The 14,893-nt window shown below is 43.6% G+C and overlaps 1 long non-coding RNA gene across 1 annotated transcript in view; it reads left to right on the top strand.

The window, feature by feature from the left end:
• LOC146810349 (uncharacterized) overlaps positions 1–14,611 on the top strand; it is a 128,351-nt gene extending 113,740 nt beyond the window's left edge. Inside the window, exon 3 of the long non-coding RNA XR_014965678.1 lies at positions 14,238–14,611. This is a non-coding gene — a long non-coding RNA (uncharacterized LOC146810349). The remainder of the gene's footprint in view (positions 1–14,237) is intronic.
• Positions 14,612–14,893: the final 282 nt, after the last annotated feature.

Here is a 14,893-nt window from a genome sequence, read left to right as displayed (position 1 = left end):
AAGAAAGTCATTTGGCGCTGATATAATGGGTGTTTGCTGTCACCAGTTTCAGTGGTGCTCAGTTTATCAATCTCAGGGATTAGAGCCTGTGTTCATGGGTGGAAGACAGATCCCTACAGTGGCTGCATTAGTGCACTGAGCCACAAGGTGACAGGTAGGCCATTAGCCCATCAGGTTTATTCCCATGACTGTTGATTGGTTGAAGGTGGCAGAGTAAATACAATGAAACCATCAAAGGTTCTGTTGTGATATCCCTCCTGGACCCATTAGTTTAGCATTTTTGAGATTAGGATGTCTCTGACTCGCACTGACATATACGACACATTTATTTTCGTGCCATTATTTAGGAGCACACTGTAATGTTTGTTATTTAGTTCTTCTCTGGATTTTGTCTGCACATTACCCAAGATTTCTCAGAATGCACAACAACCTCACATATTATAGTCTGTCCGGTCAGCAATAGCTCCCAAGGTTTTTAGACACTATACAGTAGTACATCTGTAGCTTTCCACTGCGAGCAGTTAATATATAAACTATGTGCCATCGTATTTACCCCAGAGAGGAGAATTCTAGCAGAGGAGACCAGTCTTGGAACAAGTGCTCACCTAGACATGCAGCACACATATACAGGCAGCGGCACACAGAAACATGCCAATAGTCATTGTGTACTATACAAATGCCAACACCCTTGCACAACTTAAAGACAAAACGGAATACTTGCATCTGCACTGCATTTGGGCAAAGAGTGAACACAGAATTGTATAAATAGCTGCAGCAGATAGCGGTGGGCTTGGGAGTGCTGGTGATGGCCTGCCAAGGCTATAAAAAGCCCCCTGCTACTGTCGCTCCATGCCAACAAACCTTTCATGAGAGCGAAGAGTGACTGAGAACGGTGCAGAGCTGACCTGCAGTGAAGAGTACACACCCCCCACAGGCAACATTTCATGTAACTTTCATGTCACAAAGAAATGAAAGAGGGGCATAGATCGCATGTATAAAGTGGTGTTAGTACTGCGAGCGCTGGCGGCAGCCTGCCAAGGCTATAGATGACAACATTGACAGTCAGATTGCAAAACAACTGTACACTTTACAAACCAGATCACATCAAGCCAGCACTGAAAACACTTCACTGCTTCCCAGTAAAGGAAAGGATTACATTCAGTCTTCTGTACTCTCCTCAAAGCCGAGGGAAAGGCCCAGAGTACCTACACTATCCAGGCACCCACTACTCACCAACCAATAACACTGAAGCTGTATAATCTATATAATTTACCATTTGAAGGTGTCCTAGTCACCAGAGCCGACGCTAGGGCGGTGCGACCGGTGCCACCGCACCGGGGGCTGACTTCCGGGGGGCGCTGTCTTTGCATGTTTAGTATTATTTTAAAGCACCTGCTGCCGCATTGGTTTCCTGCGGCAATTTTCAGGCAACTAAAAAAATGTCAGGCTAACTCCTGTGAATAATGTTCTTCCTGAAAACAGATCGGAGTTTTGTTTGATTGGGGTTTTGACTCACTATATTAGGGCAGAGGGTTAATAGGCCTGTTGCAAAAAACAAGTACCGTGCAGATTACACAGTGCATAGAATGTAAATAGGTCAGTGGGTTACTGCTTTTAAAAGAGACATCAATTTCTTACTTACAGTGTATAAGTTAACACTCTAATACAGAGCTGATAAGTTTTATCAAAGAACTGCATGCAGGTTACACAGTATAGATTTGAGCAGAGATTAATATTGCAAAAAGGATTCATTTGGGTAGAAATCTATTCTCATTATTAAAGAGAACCCACAACTATGGTGTTTCTTTTTAAATTCCGAGTTTATGCTTCTCTAGACCAAGCACTATCAAACTATACTACCTACCAGTATTGCTGACATGGAACTGCTACACCTTGTAGTCCTCTGCCATATGTAACATTTCCTATATACTGATTTACAAATATATCATTGATTGTCTCTGTAATGTGTGTGTGATGCAAAGTGCGCTGACATCCTACACTGGTTTGACTGGCGCCATATATGCATCAGAGAGAGAGTGCAATATATGCATCAGAGAGAGAGAGTGGTTATGGAGACTTTGGCACCGTTAAAGGGTGGTGGTAAGGGAATCTGTGGTGGAGGTGGTCAATGGGAGGGGGCGCGCCAACAAGCGTTGTTGCACCGGGTGCCACCAGTTCTAAAGCTGGCCCTGCTAGTGACTAAATGCATCTGTGCATACAGCTATAGCTGTGAAATGCCCTGGTTCCCAGTTATAGAAAACAACTTAACATACAACTAACAATGTTTCTAATGCAGAAATGTGAACTTACAACATTCTTCAAAAAACACTTAACAGTGAAAACCTAATGCTCACTTCAGATCAAAGCCCTAAAAAATATGCCTAAAATCTAGCAATTTGGCAGAGTCAGAAACTGTGAGGTCTGCCAGGTAGCCTGCAGATATCTCTTTCACCCTTATAAGGGCTGGTGGTACCGTATAGCTGGTTGACTCGGGGGCTATATAGGCAGAAAGCGAGGTTTGCCAGACACCATTTAGGGCTTCGCAAGCATACTGTAGGAGGTAAACACATTGACTACTCACTCAGACTATGGCTTTTATCATCCGTTTTGCAAAAAGGGTTTGGCTGAGAAAGTGTATTTGATGAGTCAAATTTTGGTTGTGTTTCCTGGCATTACTTGAAAGCTGAGTCTGTGATGAGATTACGTAATAATCAGCAAACAGTGCTTTTTTTTACTGTGACAGAGAAAAATCGTGTGTTTCAGAAATCTCCATTTCATTTTCCATTCTAAAGTGACAGTACAAAAATTAATTAATAACGAAGGTGGCTAGATTGGCCGTGTGTGTAATAATGTTATGTCAAACACCCTGCCAGTGCTTTAAACGGGCAGGCACTCAGTACCTGCACTTATTTAATTTGGAAGGCACTATACTAGCACCTCTCAGCACTCTCTTATGGTTTTAATGGGAGAGTACTGGCACTTCCCTGCAGCAAACTTGTACTGTGAGACAAGGAGTACCTGCACTCCATTTCAAGAACTGGGTATGGCTGCTCGCCTCATCGGTTTCTCCCATAGGTACCCTGTGTTGCTCTCCATGGCCAACGAGCCCACTTGTACAGACACACTCAGCACAAATATAACTTTGACAGGTGCCATCATTCTGATTAGTGTCTCCAACGACCTGTCGATCACCATCCCGTTGATCGCCCCAGACTGGCTGCCCTAAAGGTTTGTGTTTTCATTCAGAGGGTAAGCCGTTCCTACTCACCACAAGGCTAGTAAGGCCTCCCTTCCTCCCTACCCAAGAATGGCCAAGCCAGCCGTTCCACTCAAGAACAGTGAGCTCCTTCCTCCACCCTCCGGAATAGTAAAGCAACCCCATTAATCACATCAACATTCGGTCCTCCTAACTAACCAATTATTTATTTATTTACTTTTGAATTTCACAGAGTGCATATCACCCTGAGGTACCTTGGTGCGGGGCCTAAGAATGGACAAAGACAAAACTGAAACCTAGCCCTAGAAGACTGGAAATAACCATGTTTTCCATGTTTCCCTAAATATCAGCAGGGACTGCTCAGAACACAAAGAATCAGGCAATGAGTTCCCAGAGTTCAGCTGCTGCAACAGAGAAAGGTCTGCCATCCAGAGTAACTCTGTGGAACTTAGAGACAATTATAAAATAAAAAAGACTAATTCGGACCTTAAACTGCGACGTGGCACGTAGCTGCTGCATTTCTGACTAGAAGCATTTTTATATTTAGCATAAAAAGCTTTATGTGCAAACACAAAGATTTTAAAACTACTCTTTTACAGGCAACAAATGCACAGCGCCTAGAGCAGAGGAGAAAGAATCAGAGCACTTTAGGATAGAAGCCAGTCTAGTTGCTGAGGTTTACACAATGTTAAGTTTATTCAAAAACTTAGCTGAGTCTGAGAAAACGAATGCAAAAAACACTTCAATGTCCTGAGCTGGAAAACACAGGAAGATCAGAATCAAACCAGTCCAGAATGGAGCGGCCTCCTATGAACTACATCAGCGTCAAATGCAATTTGGTCTACCTGCCCAACATAGATTGAAGCAACCTCCGATCAACCGTCTCCAACACAAGAATAGTAAGGTCTCACAACCGCATCAGCCACAATGAATTAGGAAGTCTGCCTACCAAACAAAAAATGGAGGGGCATCTTATCAACCATGGGAACAGCAAAGTCTGCCAACCCAAAAAAGAATAGAGCCACCTCTGATAAGATCTGCCATCCACATCAAAGGATGGTGAAGTCTCCCAACCACATAGGCCATAGGCCACAGGAATAGCAAGGTCATGCTACCCAACAAATAATAGAGACAGGTCCCATCAACCACATGACCCACAAGAACAGCGAGGCCTGGCTACCCAATAAGGACTGTAGGGTTCTCTCATTGACCCACACATAGAGAGCCTTGATCTGACTCAGCCAGGAACATCTATTGTGAAAACTTCATAACTGTCTTGATCATAGGGTGCTGTTTTACTTCCTGTGTCTGTGAATCCCAGTGTGTCCAATGATGTCTGTTGGTCTCTGGCTGTTTGTTAGGGCCGGCTGGTATATGGCAATCTCTGAATATCAAATGGTAACTTCCGGTCCACTTAATGGTCCCTTTGGCAGAGATGGTGTCTGTTGGTATAGCTTTCAGTTTGTCTTGGGATGTCTAAAGGCATCACCATGTCTCTGTTTGACAGTGTGTCTTGGTCTCGATTGCCTCTGTTGGTCTTTGTGCATCTATTCCTGAATGGTATTCTATGTGTGGTCCAATATGGTGTACGTCTTTTCTTCCACCCTCCTAGGTTTTTCCTAATGCTGCGACAAAGGGAAGTCAGTTAAAGTTCTGAGGAGTTCTCCTTGGTAGATTCAATATATTTTCTTATATTTCAACCAGTATAAAACAAATGGGTCCCTACAAAGGCTGCTTGAGTTACTCATAGATCATGTGCTCTTCGGATCCCTTGTATGACTGGGCTTGCTTCAGTGTTCAGCCTGTAGACACTGACCCTGTACTTGGTCATCATCTGTATGGCTTTCAGCTCCCATGGCCTGCCTCTGCCAGTCCTAAGCTCTGCTGCTGGGCACTGTTTTAAACACTTTGCCAGTCGAGATAAAGCTTGAACCTTCCGATCTTACAGTTAAAGCCCTGTCAAAGCACATTTGTACATGAGATACTCTTGGTTCGGGTGGAGAATAGGATGAACTCCTCCAACCACGCTCTCGCTCAGATGCATTTAATTAGGTTTATAGTGCCACTCGTACCAGTGTAGGGTGTCAGAGCACTTTAAATCACAAACATATTACATAGAAACAGCCAATCGTATGTGTGTAAATCAATGTATTGGAATGTTACATAGGACAGAGGACTACAAGGTGTAGGAGGCACATGTCATTCATACTGACAGACAGGGCTTTAAATGGGATGAAAAAACTGGGGGATCTCTCAAAGGGGCGTGGCCTATGTAATTAAGGGCGTGGCTTAAAAGCACAAGCTAAAAATCTGTGCTTAGCATAGTGTGCCACCCGACTTGCATTTTGCTGTTTCTGTCATTGCATCCAGATATATGATACAACAAGTAACATTACACCTACGACAAGCCAGGACTATTGACTTTGTCAACGGTTGTTAGTTGCATAAGATAAATAAGCAGCAACTATGGCTTGTTGTAGATAATATTGAAAAAGCTTCCACTTAAAGCCCTGGTGACACCACAACGATGTTGCTGCTCCTGCGTTTCAAAAAGAGAAGGGAAATCCAGAGAGAAAATGACTCTCTTTAAAGGATTTCCCTTCCCCTTCAAAGCTCACCTGGCATGACGTCATGCCGTAACTTCTCCTCTAGTGAGAAGTGAGCAGTGAGAGCAGCGCACATCGATGTGCCTGCTGTCACTGCTGTCCGGAAAAAAATGGACCGCCTGTGTCAGAGCACAAAACAGAGCCCGATAGAGACCCCTTTCGAGGCCCCCTTAAAAAAACTGCTGGTGCTCAGACCCGGTGAGACCCGACCCACTTAAAGCCCTGCTGATAGACAGTATCGTCTAACAGTGCTTGGTCTGGAGAATCACATACTCAGAATTAAAAACATAACATCATGGTTGGGGGTTACATTTAATAATAAGATTTTTTTTCTTTGCTTTACTGAAATGAACTTTTTGGCAACATTAGAATAACGAAAGACTGGGAGTAAAATCATAACGCTCAAATCTATACCTTGAGGTTTGCATGCAGCTCTTTGATGACAGTTATTAGGTCATTGTTCTATACTAGGTTTTAAACTTATACACTGCAAGTAACAAAAGCATCTCTCTAACAAAAGCCCTGACCTATTTACATTACATGCACTTTGTGATCTGCAAGGTACACGTCTTTTGCAGTAGGAATATTAACTCTCTGTGCTACTTTGAGTCAAAACTTCCACTAGACAAAACTCTGATCTCACTCCAGGAAGAACATTAATCACAAGAGTTATCTTGACATTTTTATTGCAGTATGAAAATTGCTGGAGGCCAGGAGCGTGGCAGCAGGTGCTTTTAAAATGATAATATACTTGCGCACACGCCACCACCCACCCCCGAAGTCAGCACCTGGTGCAGTGGCGCCTGTCGCACCACCCTAGAGTATACAGTAATAAACCTCTATTTACATGGTGGCCTGGTGCTGATGCCGGCGTCCCCCTACCTCAGTGCCTATGTCAGTATTTACCTGGCCTGAATCATCTGTGTCTCTGAGCCTTTTGGGTCCTGGAGTTCTGGCCTCCTGGTGCCAGTGACTGTGTTGCTCTGCCTCAATTCAGAATCTCCTGTCCCAGTGCCTGTTGGTTTTCTAATACCCTTCCCTCACTGTCCTTGTCCATGTCTCAGTGCCCCATATCTGTGCGACTGGTCTTTTTATTGCCTTGAGTCCTTGTCTGCTTGACCTGGGTTCTATTTCCCTGCTCTCCTTGCCCCAGTGCCTGTGCCTGTCTTTTTGTCCTCATGTCCTTGCCTCACTGGTTCATTTCGGGGCTTCTGACATTCTGGTGTCTCTATACAGTAACTGAATCCAGCAGAGATTCTGATTTGAGAAGGGCCCAGGGGGACGGGGGAGGGGGGTCTATGTAGAAAAGATATGCCACAAAAAAAGCCAAGGACGCTAGGTAGAAAGACTGCGCATTTCATGATTTTTACACATACACACCTGTCTTAACTAAATTACCTGTACCACCAACAGCAGAGCTAGTGCTCAAGAGCAGTTGGAGAATAAAAGCCTTGGAGTGTGCTCGGTCTCCTCTAAGGTGGAGTGACAGACCAAGCAGCCAGTAGCATGCAATGAGAGATGTATACTCCTAGTGGCTGACCCAAATTTTTTCTCATGCTGCAATTGAACAATGGCAAGAGGGGGCTCTGTATAGTGTAAATAATAAGTGAGCAGACGAATGCACTACCAAGCCAAACCTAAAAAGGTTGGTGCTTCCTCAACATTTCAGGGGTAAAGGTATTACAGGCTAGTATCTTGGAACCAGGTACCGCAACCACATGCCCAGGCACAACTACCATATTCCCAGGTAAACTCTCCAAATCCCAGTTACAGCCTCAAATGCATATTAAAGGCCGCACATGGCCAGTGGAACTTCATCTTCTCAGTGCAGCCTCAGATGCACAGTTCTATCTGCATACTGCCAAGAATAGCCCCACTAGCTTAGAGAAGCCTTATATGCACAGGTTTAGACCCAGCAATAGCCATCCATGAGAAAGAATTGCCCCTAAGTGCTCAGTGAAGCAGCAAGTGGGGTTTCAGAAAGTGGAGACGGGTAGGACTGGCGAAGTGGATTTGGTGTGGATGCTACTGCCTACCAGGGACAGGGCAATTCCTCCCCAGCATCTAGCCCCCTCTCCCACCTGACTCAGGAGCAGGAGGCAGTCATTAGCTAAGACCATCCTTTGCGCCTCCCAATGAGTGGAAGGTGGTAGAGTAGAGATGGCACTGGTAGCTGAAAAAAAAGCCTCAGCAGCAGGCATTCCTGTAGCACCGCATCTCGACTAAAGGTGAGGCCACTAGTCCTGCCAGTAAGTTGTCTTCTGGTCTCAGATTTCCTTGGTGTGCCTCTTCTCACCCACTCCAATGTGCCGGTGATGTGAGACAGGAAGGATTTGTTGCCAACACGTGTGCAATCCATAGGCATTGGATAATGAATGACTGCCAACAAACAGGAAAGGAACAAGGTATGTAGGTATCCAAAAGCTCATTTTACAGCTTACTAACAAGATTTAGGGTGGAAAGTAAACAGGGCTTTTTAATAGCTAAACGTACAACCAGACTCATATACTTACAATCTTTCATTTATTTCCTGACTGTTCATTCTCTGGGCCCAATTTGAACCATCCATCAGTCAATAGATCCTCCAATGGATCTTTTATGTGAGCTAACAAGGACTTGGTTAAAAGAGAACATGTGGCAAATCCTTATAAGGATCTGGAATAAGAAGAATGCCGAATTCATGCAGACAATAAACAACCTTTCAAGAAGACATTAATTTGATAAAGCTTACGACAAGAAATTTCCACACCAAGAATAGCACAAATACGAATCTTCTCTTCTAATTGTTTATCTAAATCTCAATTTAAATGGTCAAGAAACACAAATCACATTGAAGCTTTGTCTTTAGATAATCATTTAGTACAATTAGTCACACAATATAATACAGATCCAAATCTTTTACATATGCTGATCACCTTGGGGATAAGAAAGAAAGAGACATATGGAAAGGTCAAGTTCAGCATTTCGGGTTATACAAATCAAATATGCAGAGTTAAAGCATAAGGAGTCAAAGGAATGAGTCCATAAACTCTCCAGCTGAAGAGTTATGCCTGCACACTTTACCAGTTGGCAGGGTACAGGTGGAGTCAGTTCGGAAGGTTCAGTTCAATAGGGTTTGGCATAGGAACCAGAATCAGAGTTCAGTCCGACTACATCCCCGGCTCCTCTTCCAAGGAGGCAATTATACTTTCAAAAGTTCTCAGTTTATGCCCACAAACTATCAGTTCCATTGTACATTATGGTTTCCATTGGTTGTCCACAGTGGGCTGCTCATGGTGTGATTAATAACTCACTAAGAAATCCGGACTCATCATTTTCAACAACTTTATAATTTCCCATCCTTTCCTCGGAAGTAAGAAAATTAATTTGTTCACTGTCTGTCCGTTCCCAGACGCTCTCTCTGGGTTTGCATTTGCTTTGATACATTTCTGTCAAAAGTGTTGCTGTTTCAAGGTGCCTATTGTTCATAAGCATGGAAAGAAACATACGGAAAAGTTCTCACAGAGTTTGAAATGACTACTTCAGCTAGATTCAGTTTTTCGAACAAGTAAAGAAAGCATTTGAGGCCTTCATGAAACTTGTTAAATCATTAGAACGTTATAATTAATACGAAACATACATTAATATGAATATTTCGGTTTTCTTAATAGATTCACTCGGTATTCTTTTCTCCAAAAGTTACATGCCAATATTAGGTACTACGAAAAAGATGTCACGTAATTTTATTTTTCAAATAGATTATTATGCGTTGCCTTTGTTATTCACGTTCATTTTCAGGCGTTACCAAAATAAAACAACAGATTTCTTGTACTTGTCAAGAATCTTTAAACTAACGTTTCAATCATTTTCCAGTGTTTGATTACATAAGCATTAATTCATTTATCACATTTAAAAGTATCTAGTATCACATTTCATGTTTATTCATGTTTAGATTTCAATCATGTGATTATATTGCATAAACAAATAACTTCTTCTCTCTCTTTTATTTACATCTTTCACAATGTTTATGTTTCAAAGCATTTCTGCATGTTTTTACAATGCAGTGGAAAATCTCAAGTTATTCATCTTTTACCGTTTTACACATTTTTATCAAAATTGTTGTCATAACTCACATTTAAAGGTGAGGATTGATAGAGTCAACAGTCATTTAACTTTTACACTCCATCACCATCTTCACATCCTGCTCTTGGCACTGCTTCCTCAACCTTTGAGACAGTGGCAGCAAGGCTGGTGCAGGGGATTGGCAAGGTGCTGCGGCGAGGATACCCCGGTAGCCTGAAAGTGGTGCCCTGCTCCTTACACCAGGGTCCACACAGCAGATTCAGAAGCATCTCTCCTGGCATTGCCCTGCTTTCCAGTTGCGCCGCCATCCTCCCTCTTCTGTTCCTACGTCCGATTTCTAGCATTATACTGTGCTTTGAAACACTTATATATAACACATGTATGCACGTAGCCTTGGTGTAGCTTTCTGATTGTAATTCCAATGGCGTCTCGCTTCAGAGCTGGGGCATCTCAACCACCAGCTCAAGAAGTGCTGAACAGACTGTTCCTGTGCCGAGGCTCTTGGGGAGTTTAGAACAACAGCCTGGCATCTTCTGAAGTGGGATACAAGGTGACTTGAAGCTGCTGAGTCTGTGTTTCATTATTTACTGTAAGGGGGTAACGTGTTCACCCATCTCAAGCATTTTAGGCACCAAACAACAATGTTATGCAGGCGTGCACAAGGAGGAGGGCCAAGCTGCTATCTGGTATTTAGAGTTCAAATACATTTTAACCTTATTTTTAAAAGTGAAGCACAAAAGTAGAATTACATTTTCTGTTTACTTTATGGAGCATTACGTCCTCTGGTGTACACATTTTGCTGCCCCACTGCTCTTCAGAGAAGCTTTAAATTATTGTTCACGTTATGCTGCTGCTGTTGATTCATGTTTCACACATGGTAAAATACCTCATAGAAGCAGAGCATGCCCTCAAGCCGCTGGGAGGCCAGCAGCTCAATTATTCAAAAGGCGAATGGGCCGTATCTCAAACATTTTAGGCACCTACACTATTTCTTCCGAACTTGAGCGCCATGATTAGTACGCAAATGCATTCTGGGAGTTGGAGTCTCGTAATATTTCAACATTACTTTTCTGTACTCAAGTACAGTTGAAGCTTGATAAACTGAAAATAGTTACATTCTTGAATTGTAATTGAAAATCAAAAAGTAATGTTTGAGAGGAGGCCCTTTCCCCGCCCCTGTTTTAATAATACTCAGTAAAGACCTCGATCTGCCGGGCTGGCCTGGAGCAGTTTAAACAGCCTGCGCTGCTCGGTCGTTTTATAACTGCCTCTCTTGATTTTTAGGTCTCGCCTAGCTATTGCGTTTACGCAATCGCAATGCGAGACTCTAGTAAGAGGGGCATTTCAAAGTGCTCCCAAAAGTGGATTGCATGGCGAGCACGCGCACAATCACGTGCATCGTGCCGCCATGCAATCCGTTTGGGGAAGCGCTTCAGTCCACTCGCGCGTGCACGTGTAGCCACAGCCTCGGCATCATACTTCAAAGGGTCCGCTCCCCCGCCTGGAATGCGCTTCCCCGCCCCCGCCACAGCATGCCGAGAGATTGTTTCCTCATGGCGCCTCTCACAACTGTCCCTCCCCCACCACAGGGCTAGTTCAGCTTGCTGCAGTATTCACAGAGGTTTCTTTATTTCATCCTTTAAATCAGAAAGCACTTCTTGGAAAGCAGCGAATTTATATATTTAGGGGATTTACTTTTTTTCCTGCGGTTTCTTCCATTTTCTGAGATAAAGATGTAACTGTTTACGTTATTATTTCTTGGGAACCCTTTTCACAGATTAAGGCAAAATTATTCTATGGATCAGTTTGTTTTCAGCGTTTGCAGGCTGGTCCGATTAATTTGAGTCTATGCAGACACACTGCCTCTAAATACCGAGCTATTTCTCATTTCGTCATCTTCCCAGTGCCTGTCCTGTGTCTCCCACTCATATCCTTGCTTCTTTTACCCTGCTTCGCCTCCCCTTCCTATGTCTTCCACTCATATCCTTGCTTCTTTCAGCCTGCCTCGCCCCCCTTCCCTGTGCATGCCCTATGTGCACCATTCCTGTCCTTGCCTCTTTACCTTGTCTCGCCCCCCTCCTGTGTCTTCTGCTCCTGTCCTTGCTTATTTTACCCTGCCTGCCTTACCTCCCCCTTCCTACGTCTTCCACTCATATCCTTGCTTCTTTTCCCTGCCTCTCCTCCCCTTCCTATGTCTTCCACTCATATTCTTGCTTCTTTTACCCGGCCCCGCCTCCCTCTTCCTATGTCTTCCACTCATATCCTTGCTTCATTTCCCTGCCTCTCCTCCCCTTCCTATGTCTTCCACTCATATTCTTGCTTCTTTTACCCGGCCTCGCCTCCCTCCTCCTATGTCTTCCACTCATATCCTTGCTTCTTTTCCCTGCTTCTCCTCCCCTTCCTATGTCTTCCACTCATATCCTTGCTTCTTTTACCTGCCTCGCCTCCCCCTTCCTATGTCTTTATGTCGGCATGTATTGTCTTAGCCATTCCGCGCGGGAGCAGAAAACAGTCCAGACACTAAGATAGGAGGCTCCACTTTGTGTATCAAGTTCTAAAATAAGGGGCTTCATGTGCAAATCGTAGCAACTTCAAATGACGTGTTCATGGTCCCTGAGAGTTTGCCAACCAAACACATTTGTGCTGTGCTCTGGCATGGACTTTGGTAATATTGGTAAAATGCATCAGTTGCACCCATTATGTCTTGTCCATTTCCAAAAGATAAAAACATTAACAGCCCTGTTTTTCTACGTCCAATTTGCTATTGCTCCATTGATACCACCTCCGATTAGATACAAGCATCTTCGAGGCACTATTTTTACTCCCTTAATCTAGTCACTGTTCTTTCTGGCCACACTTTTTCACCACACCTGCTTTCCTCCACAAATTCAGGTGACCTGAGCTAAGAATGGCATTACCTCATTATGTACTTTTTGATTACATGTTTAATTTGTGGGAGTTAAGGGTGGTTTTTCAAACAAAGACATGCTCATTTAATATAGTAGGTGAAATACATACATAAAGAACAACAAACGGAAGAGTGTGTAATATGTGTTACACTCTTTGTTGTGATTCGCTGTGGAATGTGTCAATGCTTAGCAGACGCAACCCACTTATATGTTTCTGCTTATCAAAAACGGATGGTAAACCATTAGCAAAGCAGATGCTTCCACAGTACCAGTCGCTAAATGCCAAATTTATTTTTGAAAGGAGCACCTATCCCATTAAGCGACATAATCTGTCTGATTTACAAAACAAAATTCAACATTCAATAAATATAAATGCAGAGATAACATACATGGACTACTTCAAAACAAAAGTCAACATGACAATGCCTTTTATTTATGTATTTTAAAGACCTGCAAGTGGTGAGCAAACACGCATTTTGTACTTGTAGTCGTTGATTACGAGAAGCAAGGCCGGCAAAAATGTGCCTCTTTTGCTGCCAGCCTTGCTTCTCCTATGTGAGGACTTTAATTACAAAATACGTATTTACGCACCACTTGCAGGTTTTCAAAACACATAAATAAAAGGCGTTGTCATTTACAATGCCAATAGCTCAAACTCTTGCAATGCGAGACCTATTGCATTGCAAATGCTTGTTATAATGTACTTTAGTAACTCACCTATGGAACGTTCTCACGCCGGGCTCCTCGTGACTGGACTGCAGACAACGAGGCACAAGCCTCAGCCTTGAAGGATCTGAAAACTGCTGGATTTGGACTCCTCCTCCAGACCCTAGCCCACAAATCATTTTGAAAATCAAGAACTGTTGCTGGAGCTCATGGAAGAGGCAGATGCCACTGACACCCCCACACCCCCCAACTCCTACATTGTCTAAGCTGACTGCCCTGCCCCAGCCATTTAAATTAATGGAGGGCTTCCGACTCCTCCCTGTGACATATGAATAACATCCAAAGTCAAATGCTATTCTGGCAGTGATACACAGACCACGCCCACCAGTGTGTCATCAAAGCCCTGCTCTCTGGCTCCAGGTCAAAGAAATATTCACCCAGCCAAGGCCTGCGCACAGCCAATGGCGATCCCCCTCTTCAAGAAATCCCCAGATGTACATGTTTGTTCACCGAGCAGCCAGCACAATTTATTGCTAGCTGCTCGGTGTTCCATCACGCATTTTTTTACTCCCCCAGGGTGGCAGGGCAAAGCCCATCGCGCCCCTAGAAACCAGCCGTCCCTGGTCTCAAATGCTCTTTTATAATTCTTTTGGTAACTGATGACCTTTGAGAAAGCTGGGGCATCCCTTTACCTGTTATATTCACTTGAATGCCTTTGTCTTTAGCAAAATAGGTTTCCGAAAACTAACTTTGTTCTCTTTTTACTTTCTTCTCTAGGATGCAGCAGAGTGGGTGGCCAAGAAGACCGACGTTGCGCCAGGAGGACTTGATGTCACAGGAGTCACAGGACATCCATAAAAGGGATCTTCCAGGAGTTCAGTAGCTCATAACCACTATGATCAGCAGTCTAAGATAAAGCAAAGAGAGCGGTCATAGGTGGGGATTTTATGGTCTAAAATCCAAGAAGGCATCTGAACTCAAAAAACTTGCTTACATGTTTCTATATTGTTTTGTTGGTTTTAGTCAATGTGGGGCCCATCCTGGAATAAATTAGTCCCCAAAAGAAGAAGCGGCAGCAGGAGCACCCTCTATCTCACTCTTGTGCTGCCGATTCAGTGCCCAAGGGCATGTGGATGGGTCCTGACTGATCACGCTAGGAACATGAGGCCGACAGGAAGGGGGCATTCCATGGGTGGCGCTTTTGACTTTCGAACTCTATCAGCCAGAAAAAGTGATGTACAGCAAGAACGACAAAGATTGTCTGACCTAGCTTTGCATAAAAAAAACAATCCCTCCTTGAGACACGGTAAGTAGGAGAACTGTATTCATTTCTCCTATTTATTCATATTCCCAGACATTTAATACAATGCATGTATGCTGCACTGTATGGCCCGCTTCAAATGTGTGAAATCTTTTAAGTTTGTCTCAGCATA

Source organism: Triturus cristatus, chromosome 7 (assembly GCF_964204655.1).
Source record: "Triturus cristatus chromosome 7, aTriCri1.1, whole genome shotgun sequence".
In the NCBI taxonomy this organism is placed as follows: Eukaryota; Metazoa; Chordata; class Amphibia; order Caudata; family Salamandridae; genus Triturus; species Triturus cristatus.
Note: the sequence above shows the minus strand (reverse complement) of the source record. Positions and strands in the feature narration are given on the sequence as shown.